General features: G+C 42.6%; 1 protein-coding gene and 1 long non-coding RNA gene across 5 annotated transcripts in view; one reads left to right on the plus strand and one right to left on the minus strand.

Annotated features, from left to right (window-relative positions):
* The window catches only part of LOC105564698 (probable Ras GTPase-activating protein), a 372,283-nt gene that overhangs the window by 101,299 nt on the left and 253,773 nt on the right, over window positions 1–17,211 (plus strand). For 3 of the 4 annotated variants that reach the window (XM_012017271.1, XM_012017273.1, XM_012017272.1), the window contains exon 1: window positions 16,898–17,154. The exons of the other annotated variant lie outside the window; for it this stretch is intronic. The gene's annotated coding sequence lies outside the window, so the exon portion shown is untranslated. Of the gene's footprint in view, window positions 1–16,897; window positions 17,155–17,211 lie in introns of those variants that run through there. 4 annotated transcript variants of the gene reach the window in all.
* Window positions 10,885–13,976, minus strand: LOC105564702. The gene is made up of 3 exons (XR_001009147.1): window positions 13,072–13,976; window positions 12,089–12,935; window positions 10,885–12,014 (listed from the first exon to the last, which is right to left on the minus strand). It is a non-coding gene; the product is annotated as an uncharacterized LOC105564702 (long non-coding RNA).

Consider the following 17,211-nt stretch of genomic DNA (forward strand, 5'->3'; position numbering starts at 1 on the left):
CATCCAACCTCGCTTTCTTTTCTTTTCCAACCAAGCTTTCTCCAAGTTGCGTTTACAATGGAACACGTCCATTTTGTTGTGTAACTACCGGGAGGACGACCAAGTTCAACAAAGGTGACGTGGAAAATAAGAAAAACAGTTTAGATATTGTGTCAACTTTGACCCCGATATCGAACACATGCTCGAAGACTTGCAGAAATTGATGTAGTATTTATTTTGATAATTAGATTTCGTTTAAAATTTTAACAGAATGTCATATATTTTTACATTGCGCACTTTGAACATATATCTTTAAAATGTAGTGCACTTTGCAATAATATAATTGTACGAACACAAATTTGAAGGAATAAAGGACTAAGAGCCGTGACAGGGTGTTAGTGTCTAAATATTTTATTCTAAATTTATTGCGAAAAAATATCACCTCACCCTGGCTGAGGTCCTTTATTCCTTCTTTGTGTTTATCACATTTGAGCCATACGAATCTTATTAATTTGATAATTGTATGAATTTATTTTTCTTTATTTTTATAAAAATTCAAAACTCGCCGGTTTGGAACGATGAATTTTCACAGTCGATGGAACCGATGTTCAAGCTGCTTGAATTTATCAAACTTCCATTATTGATTTTTCCCGAAATATAATAATTTCTAAACAAATGATATTAGTAGAAGCAAGTCCCCTATTATGCGATAGGCTCCTAATATGAGATAGCGAGGTTTCTGTTAAATTAATAGGCATAATCTGTTGGTTCCACCGTAAATTTATTGTCCTTAAAGTGAAATCTGTTTAGTGGATAATTGATTGTTAGATCGTGCGATCGTTGCGAAAAAAGATTCTCATAATAAAGAGCTTTTCTCTAATTATTGCGACAGAATTATCTTGCGTTTTATGAATCGCGTATTACATGTATCTTGATTTTTATTTTATTTTGGGATACAATTTTTATAGAACAATAGAATGAATTCTCAAGGGATGGTTACAAACGGTGAGAGCAAACGTGTTAAATGATTGCTATCCTTTACCAAATCTGAAACCGATAAACGGCACACCGTGTATCTAATGTACACTCCAGATGGCACATAGAGTTTATCTGTGTATGTTGGTCACGTATAATACATGCGCTCGCATCTCGGATGGAATCTTTGTGATTAAGCAAGGAAAAAGTGTTCGATATGTTGCATATAGAACGTCCTTTGATCAACCAACGATGTATCTTATGTACATTTGCGAGGAGACTTTTTCCAGCGATTCCCCGTTCGCTCTCAAAGCTTCCCTTTGAAGGAAAGAAATTGTTTGTGACAGACACGAAAACTCTCGTTAAATACTTGCGTGTTTAAATCTAACGCGTGATATTTGGAAAGAAACAAGTTTTACTAACAATTTGAAATTTATTCCATCTACCATTTTGTCTGCTTTAATAAGAAGTTAAATATTCATCTTTTCCCCGTTAACTTCTACTGGAGATATACAAAAAGTACTTTAATAACGAAACACCTGAACCAAATTTGAATGTAAATTACACGAGCAAACACGAATCGCCATAAGAAACCTGTTTTGTTATTCAGTATGCTTGCGTTTGTATCAAATTCCCACGATACAGTTATCTTGAGACATTGCGGACGTATTTGAATGCAATCGCGTGCTCAAAATATACCGCATTATCTTTGTCCGTCTCGGAAGTTGCGTTACAAGCTATGTAAATTGTTGCGATATTAGTTCGAAGATAAGGGGAATATGGTTACGGGAAATGTCAGGATTGCAATCACAGCGAGAAGCAAGTTTCGGCTAACTGCGGGGTTCAACGATCGATAAGACATGAGCGGTCCTTAAACAAGCTGCCTCGGCACATGGCTCATCTTTCTTCCCTACCCCTTTCGCGCGATCCTTTTCACCCCCCGTATTTGCTGTCAGTCAAGGATGCCTCCGCCGACACTCAATCTCGCTACTCTGCTCCGCGAGAATCGGACGGCTGGCATAAACGTATTTCGAGAGAGCAGATTTAAATATCCTCTCCTGTCTCTACAGCAACGCAATGAAATCGGCTCTCGTCTGTCGAAAGGAACAATGAAAATTGACGTGCGCGTTTTTGAATGAAATGGATGGCAAATGGAAGGCATGGGGTTCAAAGGGAGCTCGCGATCGTAGAATATTGCATCTTATATTTTACTAACTATTGTACACATATGTAATTGTACGTATATCAACTAATTTATGTGTATTTATTTATACATATATGTCGACTCATCTCTTTCGCAAGGTCGTATCTCTATTTTACGCAATTTTCGGTTTTTTGTTTAAATTACATTCCGGTCCAGAATGAATTATGCAGAAAAACCGAAAGTCGCGTAAAATCGAGATACGATCTCGCGAAAGAGATCAGTCGGTGAAGGAAGTAAAAGATTATTAGAAAAGAATACAACGATCTTGCTGAAGTAACTTTTGTCTAATTGAAATTTGTGTTTGAGCAATAGTTACGTAAAAATATAATAAGATGACCTGGCGAACAATATACAAATGTATTAAATATAAGAGAATAATCTCTTTGAATATAACAGGTTAAAAAATAATTGTACGTATGCTACTTTCGATATGCAGTTAGCATGAAAAGTAAAAAATTCAACTGCACAAAAATCGGAATGGTCGTCTGTTAAGTAAGCACGCGGTAATTACTGCACGTATGCAAGGCTAATGTATGGATGGGCAGTTCTGAAAATGAAACTAATGGTCGCTTGGCGGAGTTTTATTGTTTCTCTTGAATGGTCACTTCTTCCGCTACGCTTGCTTTCACCACTTTTTATCCATCGACTTCTCTTGCATGCTTTTTTATTTATTGATCGATCGGCTTTGGAATGCGACGCTCGCTTTGGCCGCCGTAAAATCCCGTCGAAAACCCATTGAAAATGAGGATTGGACGACCAGTTCGGTGGCCGAGCGTGGAAAATATTACGAGAAAAAAAAAGAATCCATATTCTGCCGTCACATCGCATCAGGGGTGAATTGTGGGACGAGATGGGCGCGTTTAATCGAGTCGAAAAATATTTTCGTGAGTGATAATCGTAAAATTCGATCATTTCATCACGGAGAAATGACGAGTTTTGCTTCGATATAGACGGATCGATATTTTTTCGGTTGAATTTTATAAAAATACAGTAAAACTTTATTTTTACTAAATTATAATTTATACAATAACAATTTGCTCCTTGCAGTTTTGTCGGGTATTGTTCTTGGTAATTACGTGTACATAAAAAAAGTGTAATTATGTTCATAATGTGTACTTATGAGAACTTATGAAAATGCACGCATTAAAACAATCTAAGATATTCCGAGAACATTAACAACAATATTCCAGGAACTAAGAACATTAGTATTACTGAAAAAAAATTTTTTCGCGTATTTTACACACAGAAATGTTTTCCTCGTTTTCTTTCCTTTTGCAGATATTTAATTAATTTGTATTTATTTAAAATTTAATATAAACATACGTATTTACATAATAAATAACGCCTCGGTAACACGCGACACCTAGATCAGCTTTGATCAGATCTTTGGGAAAGCTGGTGCCGATGATGTAGAGAGCGTTTCTTACCGACAATCACCTGTTATCGTTGATAAAACAGTTCATTTTGCATTAGAGACATCTTCGCATATTAATACAATACATGCGTATTGAATTAATGGAAACACAATGCGTCTTTCCCAATTATGCTCCCCTTATAAAAGCGTCTTGTCTGCAAAATTTACGCTATGTCATGAAAATGCAGAGGTACACCCGGTAGGTGCGCGATAAGAGCAACGCGTATTAAGACGTGATCCACGAAGATTATTCATCGCTCATTGTTCGTTTCGACTTTTTTTTCGCGAATAACGCGAGTCAGCGTGACTTATTCATGAATTGCGAAACTCATTTCTCGCCGCTCGCAGCCATTGTCGACAGATTTTCATCCAATTTGGGATGTAATTTTCGCGCCTGGTTAATTCCTCATTACAATAGATAGCGCGTCAAATAATCGCGTTAACGAAGTGTGTGAACCCACGCACGCACGCAACGGCGCAAATTGCGAGAAGCGTGGCCGTCAGCTGCGTCTGCACGGAACGGAAGCGGGGCACCCGCCGGCACGGCGCACGCGCGGCGCGGGTTATATTCCCGCGAGTCCGGAGATCCGGCCCGAGGACGACCGGTGGAATTTCCTTTCTTTTTCCTCCCTCGTTGTGTCCCGCGCGCGTCGACGGTATCGCGTGACGAGTCTCGCGGATGCGTGCACGCACGTGGCTTTGCCACCCACGTGAAGGATCGTAATGCCAATTAAATCGGCCCGGCGAAAGCGCTTATCCGCAAGCTGGCTTGGCCTACGACGCCCATTGACTTCCGACTCTTCCCGATTCTTCTTCTCTTTACGCTGTTTTACTGCGCGCCGCCGACTTTTCTGCCCAGCCCCCGTAGAACATTGCGCTTTCTGTGAAAATCTTCATTGCGCGCGCTTCTCATTTCTCTTATTGTCCTTTTGATAAATGATAAGTAACGTGGGATTTTTGTTTCTCTCTTGAGAAGCTTTTTAATCTCGTCTTTCCTCAGGTTATTAGTTTTTTTATTATAGTTATTCATTCTTGTATTTGTGTGCTTTATCAGTAGAGGAAAGGGGTCCCTGTTACAAGATAGGCTTCTACCTTAATAATATGAGATAGCGAGTTTTCGACATCCAAATTCAACGACAAATCTTTTTTCGCAACGATTACACGGTCTAACAATTAATTTTTCACTAAACAGATTTTACTCCAAGGGCAATAAATTCATGGTGGAACCAACAGATGATGCTTATTAATTTAGCAGAAACCCCGCTATCTCGTAATAGGGGACTTTCCTCTATGTCAATTGTTCTTTTGAAAGAAATGAGGAAATAGCTCTTGTTTGCTGCGGATTTATTTAGATTTTTAGAAGATAAGAAACGCATCATAGAGTCTCAGCGATGTGCAGACACGAGAAATGCAGTAAAAATATGTTACACATGATTTCACAAAGTGTCAGTGACATCGTAATAAAAAAGTCAGAGGTCGGGAAAGTAGCTGATCAGAATGATGCATTTACCGTTGTCTGATTGCGTGAACAGTTTTATTACCGTTTGTATTACTGAATATTCATCCGCTGAAATTCGGTAGGCCTTCCTCTGGGACATTCGTGCATATTCAACGAAAGGGAAATCACGTCGGTGATATTTAGTATAAAAAAAAAAATTGTCGAGATACGGCGACACTGAGGTTTTTCGAATGCATAATTTAACGATGCCGATAAAGTTGCCGACAGATCTACGCGCATTAATTGAAATCCCTGCGTTGATTCAGTGCGCAAGCAGATTGATGAACTCAGCGCGACTATCTCGTTACTGTGTTATCACAGTCGCCCGTTGAGCGTATGTACCGCAAGTGTCGTAAATTAGTTCTCGATCAGAAGCAACCGCGCGGCGACTTGTCGAACGTTTCCGCTGTAATATAGATTGCAATCCGCAATCTTCGCCCGAGCTCCGCTCTTAAGGCCTGTGTCCACTATCCTAGAACCTGGTTCAAGTTCTAGTTTCAAGAAATATGTAGCCAATCAACTTGCAGCTATTCCATAAAAGCTGCAAGTTGATTGGCTACACATTTCTCGGAACTAGAACTTGGACCAAGTTCTAGCATCCTGGGCACAGACCTTTAAGGCCGAATCAGACTAGCAATTGCTGACTCGGGTTGGATTGGGATTGGCGATCGACGATTGTCTTCTAGCCAATGCGAGCCGATTGAATCGCTGGCTGCTTCGCTGCCATTGGCCGAAGGACAATCGTCAGTCGCCAATTCCAATTCCGAGTCAACAGTTGCTATAAGTCTGATTCGGTCTTTACTGCCCGCCGCCCGCTGGCGGCCGACGAGACGTCACGCGTTTACGAAGCTTGCTGCAGAAGCGCGCAAGCACAAAGGGGAGAGACAGGTCGGGGGAAACATGGGACTGCCATATGATCGCGGATACGAGCCCACTGGCACTCGGAGGCGGCGAACCTCTTTTTATTCGTCTACCGAGTAACGGGTGACGGGAATAATAACGGCATACGGAGGAGAGGTTTTCGAGGCCGACCGGATTAGAGCCAGCTCCGTCTGTCCGCGTTCCGCCGTTATACTTGTCGCACTCGCGCCTAGAATCCGTGATGATGTCGGCTCGCAGCGCTCGCAGCTTCGCCGCGCACCTGTGCACGTGTGCCGCGGCGGTTTCCAAGATTACACGTTGCCGCGACCGTACGCCGATCTCGTTGGTATACGCGCTGGATAACACACATTCGAGCTGCCTACGAGGAACATTTCTTGAGAGAACCGTCATGTCTGGAGGTTCATAAATCACATCGCCGCAGACGCAGCAGATAGCGTGGCGCAATAATTGACAACCGGGATTTGATATGTGTAGCGTTTTAAATGATAAGTGTGTGATATTTCGTGACAAAAAGAGAGCGAAGAGAAAGTATATTAATGCTTATATGTATCGGCCTGAAACTGGAAATACCCGTGCAACTATTTTAATTTCTTGACAACTAACTGATATTGCTTGTCTGTGCAGATATCTTCTGTTGCTTCTGCAAAAGCGCGCAATAAATTCAAATTTTTCGCGATACGACAGAGAGAGAGAGAGAGAGAATTCTTTTAGAAAGTGACAATAAAATCCACGCGCTGTAAACTAAAGTTGTAAATATAATTATTTTTGTTCGTTAAAAATATATTAAATCTTCCATTTTAATTGGAACATTATACAGTAAGAGAAAGAATAATTGCGAAATTATGTATTCCATTTTTTTTGTTCGTTTACACGGAAGAAATTTTCCGTTAAAATTTATCCTGAAAATCATGTGATGGTGGGACAATACGACATTTTGAACAACTTTATGAGAGTTTTTTGAAATTTTACTAGTAAAATATACTAACAATAAGTATAATTACTAGTGAAATTTCACGAAACTCTCATAAAATTGTTCGAAATGCCGTGTTGTCCGACGATTACATAATCTTGAGGATAGTTTTACGAGAAAATTCTCTCCGTGTAAAGAGTTCACTTAATTAATTTTATATAAAAAAACTGGGACGCGTGTTAGAACTATTTCCTTTAATGCAAATATGATTTATGGATACCTAGATATAGTGCGTTTTTTTTTTTCGAAAATTGGCCATCCGACGGAGCGATGGCATTTCTGACGCGTAGCGCATCGCCGGCAGCAACTACAGAGAAAAGTGGAAGCGTGATAGATGCCCCTCGGTTTGCAATCAGACTGCGCTGCTAATAAGAAATTGCGAAGGCGCGCCGACATTAGCGAGATAACGTAGGAAACGCTAACCAGAAAGTACCGGGGAGTTATTATGTATGTGGCATGTACCTGGATACTGAGAGAGCACGTTGTTCAGCTCAGCGGTTGTACGTCGCGGTTGAAATTAATAACCGCGCGGTAACGCACTGCTCGAGAATCGCGTCCAAGTCTCTCGATTGCGGGACATGGAGAGGATTTTGCGCGCCGTAATCTAAATGTCCATCGCGCCATACCGGACGATATCGTTCCAGCGAAATTGCTGGAAGTGTGTATGATCTGTGTCCGGTGATCGCTCAGCGTAGTAATACTAATTTTATTCATTATTACATAAAAGGAAGATGCATTGGGGCTCGTTAGAGACAACAGTTGCGTATTATTTTAGAGAATTTCTTATATAATGTGCAAGCTACGTGAAATATTCGACAATATTTTCAATATTATTTAGATATTTACTCTGTAAAAGTCAATCAGTGAATTAGCACTGAAAACAGTGAATAGTCACTGCAATTTTCAGTAGTATACTTATAACTGCAAATCAACGACTATTCACTGTTTTCAGTGATAATCTACTGATTGACTTTTAAAGAGTAGATCCTTGAAGGTTTCTCAATATTTTATAATTAGCGCATCTTGTGCTCCAGATATATTTTTATTGATAATTAAATTAATATATCTCTTTCTTTAGAGGAAAGTAGCTGCGACAGTACATGGCAGATCATCAGCAAACCATGAAATCTAAATTGACTGTATATTTTATGATAGAAACAACAAAGTTACTTTGCCAGAAGTCACGACTGAATTCTTTTATTATTACGTGACTACGTTTATTAACAAGGAAGCCGCGTGACTCTAGAAATTTATTAAATCATTTACCGTTAATTTACCAATAGCCGTTCTAAAACTTAAATCCAAAGCTAAAAAGATATTGTATTTCGAATATCCACTGAAAATGATATTTGGTACAAGAGTTGGCTAACATATGGTAGCACACGTGCGATGGTTTCATCGCGCTTTAACTGAAGAATGCTCTGATCAGCGCCTGCCGGCATATTTGTCCAGGGAAATCAGGCGCACTGTACAGGAATACCTGTTTCCTTCTTTTTTTTGTATGTAACGATTCCCGCGGGGCTCGTACGTTTAGCGATGGGAAGACCCGATGTGGAAGAGGCACGTAACGAGGAGGCGGAAGGAACGCGACGTCCGCGCTTACTCGCTCCGCTGCGCGTGTAAATGCGGTTAATGGCAGAACCGTAACGCGGTTTACACGTATCATCCATAACAGGTACGCGACCGGCGTTCAACCGGCGTTCGCGAGACTCGCCGTTTCCGTTTCTACCGTCGCGTCCGCGCCGCGTTTTAGACGGCAAGAACGTCATATACCGCATTTTTCCATCGCCGCTCGATCTCGCCCAGGCCGTCTCGGGTCGAGAAACTCGGAAACTTTACGACATGGGACTCTCCGTTTTCCCCGACTTTCCACCGAGTTGAAGCCGCGTGTCAGAGAGACACAGCGCGCTGGTACGGGATACGCGTGCGCTGCACAGTTACAATAAGAGATTCATACGAGAGGAGGCACGTCTTTCGATCAGTTTTACTTGGATGTAAATGTTTCTGAAATTAACTGTCCATGTTCATGAATTAATTTACTTATTATTACCGGAGGCAAACGATTCATGCGTCGACCGAGAACACTGAATCTTTATAATTTTAGCGAAACATTCCTAGTTAGCCGACGTATCGCACGAAAATCGGATTCTCCCTTCCGCTTTTTCTCCGCCAGGAAAGCGATGATTTAACGTTTGCAACGAATCGCTATGTGCAGGAACGTCGAAGATCGACGCCGACGTGTGTCGCAGTTTTCCCGGTGCCGCGTACAGAAAGGAGCACGTTTACAAGCGTTCCGCGAGGAAGGTCGCGATAAATTCTGATTCTCTCTCACTTGGCCGCTCCTATCCGCGGCCGATACCTCCTCGGGAGAAAGAGAGAAAGGCACGAGCAGAAGCTACGATTCCGAATGCCACGGCCAGTGGGAGGATCGGCATTGTCCCCCTTTTCTCCGTGTCTTCCTGTTGCCTGCCTACCATCTCCTCTGATCTCTCCTCATGGCTCCCTTTCCTCTCGTTTGTTTTCTCTCTCCCTCTCCCCCCCCCTCTCTCTCTCTCTCTCTCTCACACACACATTCTCCTTCCTCTCGACATGCGGATGCGCGCCGTTAGATTTATTCAGATACGTGAATCTGCCGAGTGATTTGAAATGCCATCGCGTGTTTCCCCATCTTTTCTCTTCTCTGTGTCGCGCCTTCTCTCGTAGCTCCAGGAATCTTGCGTCACTGCCAGGCTCCGTCGCAAATGAGAGGACGCGTTTAGCGAATACGAGATAAATTCAGCAATATCGAAGGAAAACTCGCTCTTTCACAGCTGTTTATTTTGGCTCACTTTTTCGCGGTTAATTTTGTAAACCCTTGAAATTTATACAAGCTCATTCTTTCTCTCTCTCTCTCTTCTTCTTCTCCGCGCGCACAATTTATGTACCCAGAACATTGCGCGCGCTATTTAGCTTTAATAGAAGCCGGCCAAGAAACTGAACGATTACGTGTGCAATTAAATTAATGTTTAAATATTGTACGACTGTTGAAAACTATCTACTCATGTAGCAACATATGAAAGTGCATTTGTTATTGTCACGTTTTATTTTCCCGTAATCGTTTATACTTACCATTTCTCATTTTACACGTGGCACTGCTACTCGCTGTCAGAGGGCAATAAATGACATTTTTCCTCTCCATTTCCTCTTGCCTTCTGTCTTCTGTATGTACTGCGGGGATGAAATACGATGACACGTCAAGTGAAACTCGTACGAGCGATCGAAAGGATAAATTCTAGCTCTCGCGGAAAGCGAGCGAGAAGCCAGACTGCAGAGTCCGAGTCTTCTCTTCTCGCTGCTCTCGATAAATATAAAGCAGTACAGAGATAAGCGTCCTGTCAAAGTTTCCGCATTGTTCTGTCGACCGGCGTTCTTTTTCTCCGATGAAGCAGACTCAAGGAATAAATTTCATAGAGAATATGTGCTCGGAATAATCTGGGTTAGTCTGGCGCTCTGAAAGCTCGCTTGACTTGATTTTTTATCAACTCTCAAATTATTAAAAATTTCATCTCTTAACCAAAAAGGAAGACTTGTAGTCGACCAAACTGACAAAAATTTAGGTAGTTTATTTTAAATACAACCTTTCGACCTAATTCCAGGTCCTTGTCAAGCAATACAGCTTTATCAAACTCTCGCCGAAAACATTAAGAGTCCATGAGTTTGTGCCAGCAAATTCATAATCAAACTGAAAGGGAGAGAAATAAATAAATAAATAGATAATGAAAAAAATGCTTTAAGGCGATACAATGAAAGTAAAAGCTCACGAATTCACTTGTCTTCGAAGTAAAAAAATAAGGTAGAGTCGATTATACATAGAGCACCTTGTCTGTATATCGTGAAAGTTCGTATGAGACTAAATTTGTAAAGAATAAATAACGAGAGGATAAAGCAAACAACTAGACGGATTCGTCTCTCAATATCAGCAGTGTTATTTATTGCATTTCGAGATTATCCCTCCGTTGAAATTGCGAAAAATGAGGAAATTAGACTTCAGGTACTTATATTATTTTACTTTACTTTTTATTTTATCCGTGGACGTGACAGAACTTTAATTTGAGGAAATTACGACAAACCACGAACAAACACGATTAATTCTTGGTTAAATTATACGTTTGTTTTTATGCAATTGTAGTCTGCTACTTTTTGCCGAATTTCTGGTACCGGAGAGCCGATAAAATGTAATAGATCTTAAAATCTTAAACTCTTCGCAAGTAACTTGTTTCATCGACTAGATTCCCTCAGACTTGAAAGATCTCGACGACACGTATGTAGGTCGTTACATCATCGCGTATCAAAACCGAGCGTCAATGAGGCGTGTCACCTTCACGCTTGGTAGAATTGAGAGGATAGAATTCGGGTGAGATTAGAAGGCGGCGACACTCGCCCGGAAAGATTAATCGCGTCGTTCGTGTCGGAGGAGTTTGGACAGCGTGAAATCTCTTAGGCCAGTAGTGGCCAACCTTTCTCTAATGCGCGCCAACCATATTTCAAACGTCGTATTCGCGCGTTCCATCTCTAATGTCCTCCATAAGATTATTACATTATCCCAACTGCGAACCTCTTCGTTCTTACGCGTAATTAGGTGATTAAACGCCCATTAAAAGACATTTCGTTGTCATTGGAAGCACGTGTCGCCAGTTGGTCACGTGTACACTTCAGCATTTAGACGTACATATGTCCCATTTAATTCAGGTTTGCGTCAAGTTAAATTATGAATTTTTACACGCGATTTTGCCAGCGATTTCAACGAAGAAACGCATTAGCTCTCGCATATCCTGGCCACAGTCGACGCGAGATTCCATTCGAAAGTTCTCGATTGTGAAAAAGATCCATTGTCCAGAAATAGTCATAGTAACAAGATACATAATTATTTTCCGCAATCCTCACGCTGGTTACTCGATGCGCGTCCGAGTCGCGCGGGAGCGAACGAACTCCAAATGGCGGCAATACGTAACAGCTAGTCCTAATAGGTATTATTACGGGGGAAAATCTGTTCCGGGCTGTCGTGCGTTTCAGGCAATCGCAGTCATCTATTTCGTTAAGCCCCTTTGACTCCCTGAAATGAATTTTACGAGATTATACGTTGCATCAGACCGCGTCTGATACGGCACATTATTGCGAACTACGTGCAAGTTTGTTCCGCCTTGATGTGGATAGTTACTTTCTTCTCTCCATTATCTCTGACCCAGGCGTAGCACCATTTACCTGGCCTGCAACGAATTCTGAATGAGGAACGTTCACTATTTGCGAGAGGGAAATTTTATCGCGTGCGAAGTGAATCTGTGTCGGTTTATCACTGAATTGTAACCTAAGGATGCTCTATCGGACATAATTAACACTCGTCACATATCGCGTTACACCAAATTACGCGATCTCTGTTCAAGAATTTGTCTTTTGTTCTCATCGGGTGATTCTCATCGTAGAAACATTGAGATCGGAGATAAAGAATCGTCCCTCCGAGTCTTCTTATCAACTCGATCCGCAACTTTCTATCCATACCTCTCGATTCGTCAGATCTGCGTAGCGTTTCTTGTGGATATAGTTACCTTCTTCTCTCCATTATCTCTGACCCAGGCGCAGCACCATTTACCTGGCCTGCAACGAATTCTGAATGAGGAACGTTCACTATTTGCGAGAGGGAAATTTTATCGCGTGCGAAGTGAATCTGTGTCGGTTTATCACTGAATTGTAACCTAAGGATGCTCTATCGGACATAATTATTCGTCACATATCGCGTTACACCAAATTACGCGATCTCTGTTCAAGAATTTGTCTTTTGTTCTCATCGGGTGATTCTCATCGTAGAAACATAGAGATCGGAGATAAAGAATCGTCCCTCCGAGTCTTCTTATCAACTCGATCCGCAACTTTCTATCCATACCTCTCGATTCGTCAGATCTGCGTAGCGTTTCTTATGGATATAGTTACCTTCTTCTCTCCATTATCTCTGACCCAGGCGCAGCACCATTTACCTGGCCTGCAACGAATTCTGAATGAGGAACGTTCACTATTCGCGAGAGGGAAATTTTATCGCGTGCGAAGTAAATCTGTGTCAATTTATCACTGAATTACAACATAAGGATGCTCTATTCGATATATTTAACACTCCTCACATGTCGCGTCACACCAAATTACGCGAGCTCTGTTCAAGAATTTGTCTTATTTTGTTCTCATCAGATGATTCTCATCGTAGAAACCCTGAGATCGGAGATAAAGAGTCGTCCGTTCGAGTCGTTTTAGCAGCTCGATCCGCAATTTTCTAACCATACGTCTCGATTCGTCAGATCTGCGTAGCGTTTCTTGTGGATCACGCGATTCCTCGTTCCGCTTATCGCGGGATCTCTTATAAATAGAAGTCCGAGCGACCGAGAAGCGCGGAAGCGCGGCGATAGCTCGCCGATCCTGCTCCGCGCGAGTTTTACACTCGAATAATCCCGTGCATCTTATCGGATCATTACGGTGCCAGGGATGTAGCCTCGGGCGGTATATTCCTGGGCTGACTCCTCTATCCCGCCACGACAATGAGTCCCGCGCACCGTCCTCTCCTTGGGCTCTGTTAATGGGCACCACACGTCACATCGTGCACCAGGTTCAACGATCCGGCACCGTTACTTTTCTCGAGAGCGAGAGGAGACAGCTCCGTGCCCGGGTCGCGGGGATTTTTGGCTATTTTCGACTTCAAAGTCCCTCCTCTCGCGACCTCGCCCGGCCGCCCCCGGCACTCCGGCTCGTCTGGCCAGCTTCAATTGCTTTATTTTCGCGAGCAAGTCTTACGATCGTCGCCGGAGCTGAAACCGGTATACCAATCGCTGCAGTTTTCGATGCCGCGGAGATACGCGGAGAAAATCTGATGGCACGTTTAGATATCGCCGAACGCGGTTGACCGATCGCAAGTTTCGTTCGTCCGGAAGTTAAGTTGAAATCTGGAATCAGTGAAATGCCACTTCATCGATCGGGAAAGAGGACCGGGCAGTCTCATTTAGCGCTACATGCGCGAAAGCGGTCTATGCCAATCGTTGCTTTTTTATCGGCGCACCGAGAGACCCATTTTGTCGAATGAAACGAAACAATTTGATTGAATCATTTTGTTGACTGAATCGTTTAGTTGAATATTATAAAAGGATTCTACGCATGTTCACTGAACCAAATTTGTGTGTTGATATAAAAAATTTTCCAACTAGATTTTTTGTTGTATTAACTGAAAGATTTGTTTGCTCATGTCCAAACAAGAAATTCAGTTGAGTCTACTAAATTTTGTTTCATTCAACAAAATGGGTCTCTCAGTGCCGGTGATTGGCATAAAGACCTTTTTGTGCGCTCAAATGGAAGTGGAATTATTAAGTTCGCGATACACTAATTTCGATCTACGGACTCTCTATGTCGTCGGTCGCTGCTAACTGTTACCAGAACTTGGGAATGACCGATTGATTGGATAGGGAACAGAGACGACTCTATCGCGTCTCGGCACTGGAAGCACGTACGCCGCACTGAAAAGCTGCATAGAAAACGCAAATTGCGGACCAGTCGTACCGGAATTTTTATCTTTATCTTTCTCATTCCCTTTTCCAAGCAACATTTTCATTATTCGACTCTCTCTCTCTCTTTCTCTCTCTCTTTTTCCCTCTGTCTCTGTCTCTCTCTCGGATGAGGAAAGTTCGTCATTAACCTCCACCGTAGCCACTGCCATTTGTCACGGTGACATCTGCCAAGGAAGAAGGTAGAAGTAAATTTTAAGAAGAAAAGGGGGATATGGAGAGAGATAGAGGACGATAGAAAGAGGCGATGCGAATTTAATGATAGATAATGGATGAATGAAAGAAAACGTGAAAAATTTGTTAAGAAGAAAATAGGTGGCGGAAGTCTCAGCCCTTTATTTTACTCGTAAATAGCAAATGAAATAAAAGATCCGATGGAATATTTGATGCAATCTATTCTCAAAAATTCTCAAAATTCGATGTGTTATAAACGATTTAATCGTTGCCGCAATGCTAGTTCTAGTCTAGCATAAAAAAAATAGAAAATAATTGAACATTGTAACAGCTTGAGTCCAATAATACGAAAAATTAGGAGCGGACTTGTGCGAAAGATGTTATCTATTTGCGTTTTAAATGGATTCGCCAAAAGATTTTGTTTGCTTTCGATTTTCCCAGTTGTTCCTCGAGGTGCTCGGGGAGACGAGGATGCACGGCGATTGCGGGACGTCTCGTACACGAGAATTTCGAGTTGGTTCGCGCCTGTAGGGAAGCTCATTTAACCGGACGTGATGTCGCGACGAGTTTGGCTCCTCAGCGTCACTTTCGCGCGACGTCTGAATTTGTCTCGTTCCGCCGTTGACCGTGATAAAGCGCGGTGTCTATTTAATAAATTGCCGTCCCTGGTACGATATGCAGCGAACATGGCCCGTGGTGAGTGCGATGTAACATTCACGACCGGACCCGGGACCGGAACGCGATACACGCGAACGCTTCATTAATGCCGATCGAAAGTAAAGGAAATCCGTTAATAGCGATGCACTGATTGCTAGACGCTTCGCTGCCGCCTTTCACACTCAGGCGAATGACGAATCATAATCTGCTTTTTCAAATTGCACAGCTTGCTCGGCAGTTTTTTTTTTATTCGTTCCCGTAGCGACGAGAATGGGTTTTGTCGGTAAAAACGGAAAGGGTCTACCACTTACGCTTCTACGCCGAGAGTAACAGCGAAAAGAGTTCGGTAATAACAGTCGGTCGTAGTTGATAATTATCAAGGCAGTTCCGCGACTGAAATCACATACCGTAAACGAGAGATTATATTTAGGCTGCCACATATACGGGCTGGGAAGATAAGTGTAGAATCAAAATGTTTATATAATTTTATGTAAAATGTTTATCTTGTCAATAACATTTGTTATACATTTTGCCGTTTATGTCGGAGTCTTTGTATATAATCAAAGAAACGATTATATTTACATTGAAATACTTTTTTTACAAGATTAATTTAAGAAGATCTAAGAAATTCCGTTTTGCACATTTCAAAGTATCAGTCATATTTGTTCTATGAATGAAAACAAGACATTTATTTAATCTTAAATATATTTAAAAGTGTTTGTGAAAATGTTCCAACATATTGCTACTTTATTCTCGTTAAACTTGTCTACAAGATACTAAAATTATAAAAAATTTTGAAATTATCATTTACTCGTCGAAATTTAATCTTTCGCGCGCTCTTCATACAAAAATAATCAATGTAACTGACTACATTTATTTAAGTATATTTAAATTTGTGAAATTGTTCTAACATATTGCTATTTTAGCCTCGTTAAACTTTGTCTACAAGATACTAAAATTAAGAAAAATGTTGAAACTATCGTTTACTCGTCGGAATTTAACTTTTTGCGCGCTCTTTTTTTTGATACGAAAATAATCAACGTAATTAATCACGTTAATACTGAAAGTGCCAACGGGATTTCATACTCCTCCACCGCCGACAGCTGCATAAAACTAACTCAATATCCTCAATATCTCGGGAAGAGATGATGCATCTCTCGAATATCCCGCGAGGGAGTTAAATTCACGGCGGATTCGCTACACGGCGCGCGGCGGGGGAGTCCCGGAGCGTCGGTTCGTGACGGCGGCCGATCTGCGCGCCGCGATCTCATCCGATCTCGTCGGCGCTCCGGAATAGACGGTCGTGAGAGCTACGGGAAAGAGGGAAGGGCCGGATGGCGACTCCGTTTCGCGGACACGCCGTGAGCCGTCGACCGGCGGAATTGGCAGAGAGCATCTCGGGGAACATCAATAGTCAGCCTCGCGGCCGTCAATCGGTCGTCGCACGTAATACACTCGCGCGCGCGACGCCGCCGCTCCGCGCCGGCTCTCGGCCGTCTCCGGCCGGGCTCGGCCGGCCCCGGCCGCCGGCATTGTCCCGCGTTGTCAGTCCGCGACGAGCTATCGCGACGGGTGTTCGTCGCGCGCGCGCGCGGGGCAATTGCTACGGTTCGCGGGAAAATGTGACGGTTTACGAATACTCGGCTCTGGGAAATGCGAAGCGCGTGTGCCGCGAATGGGGCGAGTAACAGCGGGAGGTGTCTCTCCCCTGCGTGCTGAGTGAGTTTCTCCCGCGAGTTCGGTTGTCTCGCGACGTGCACTTCCCGCCACGTTGGGCAGCTTCTTTTTGTGTGTGCCGGCACGATCCTACTCCGAGTCGGCAGAAAGGAGGTACGCACGAGGGGTTGGACGAGGAATCGCAGTTACGGGGGAGCGCGGTGCTTTGTG

Source organism: Vollenhovia emeryi, unplaced genomic scaffold (genome assembly GCF_000949405.1).
Source record: "Vollenhovia emeryi isolate VEMERY1.0 unplaced genomic scaffold, V.emery_V1.0 DF939160.1, whole genome shotgun sequence".
NCBI lineage: Eukaryota > Metazoa > Arthropoda > Insecta > Hymenoptera > Formicidae > Vollenhovia > Vollenhovia emeryi.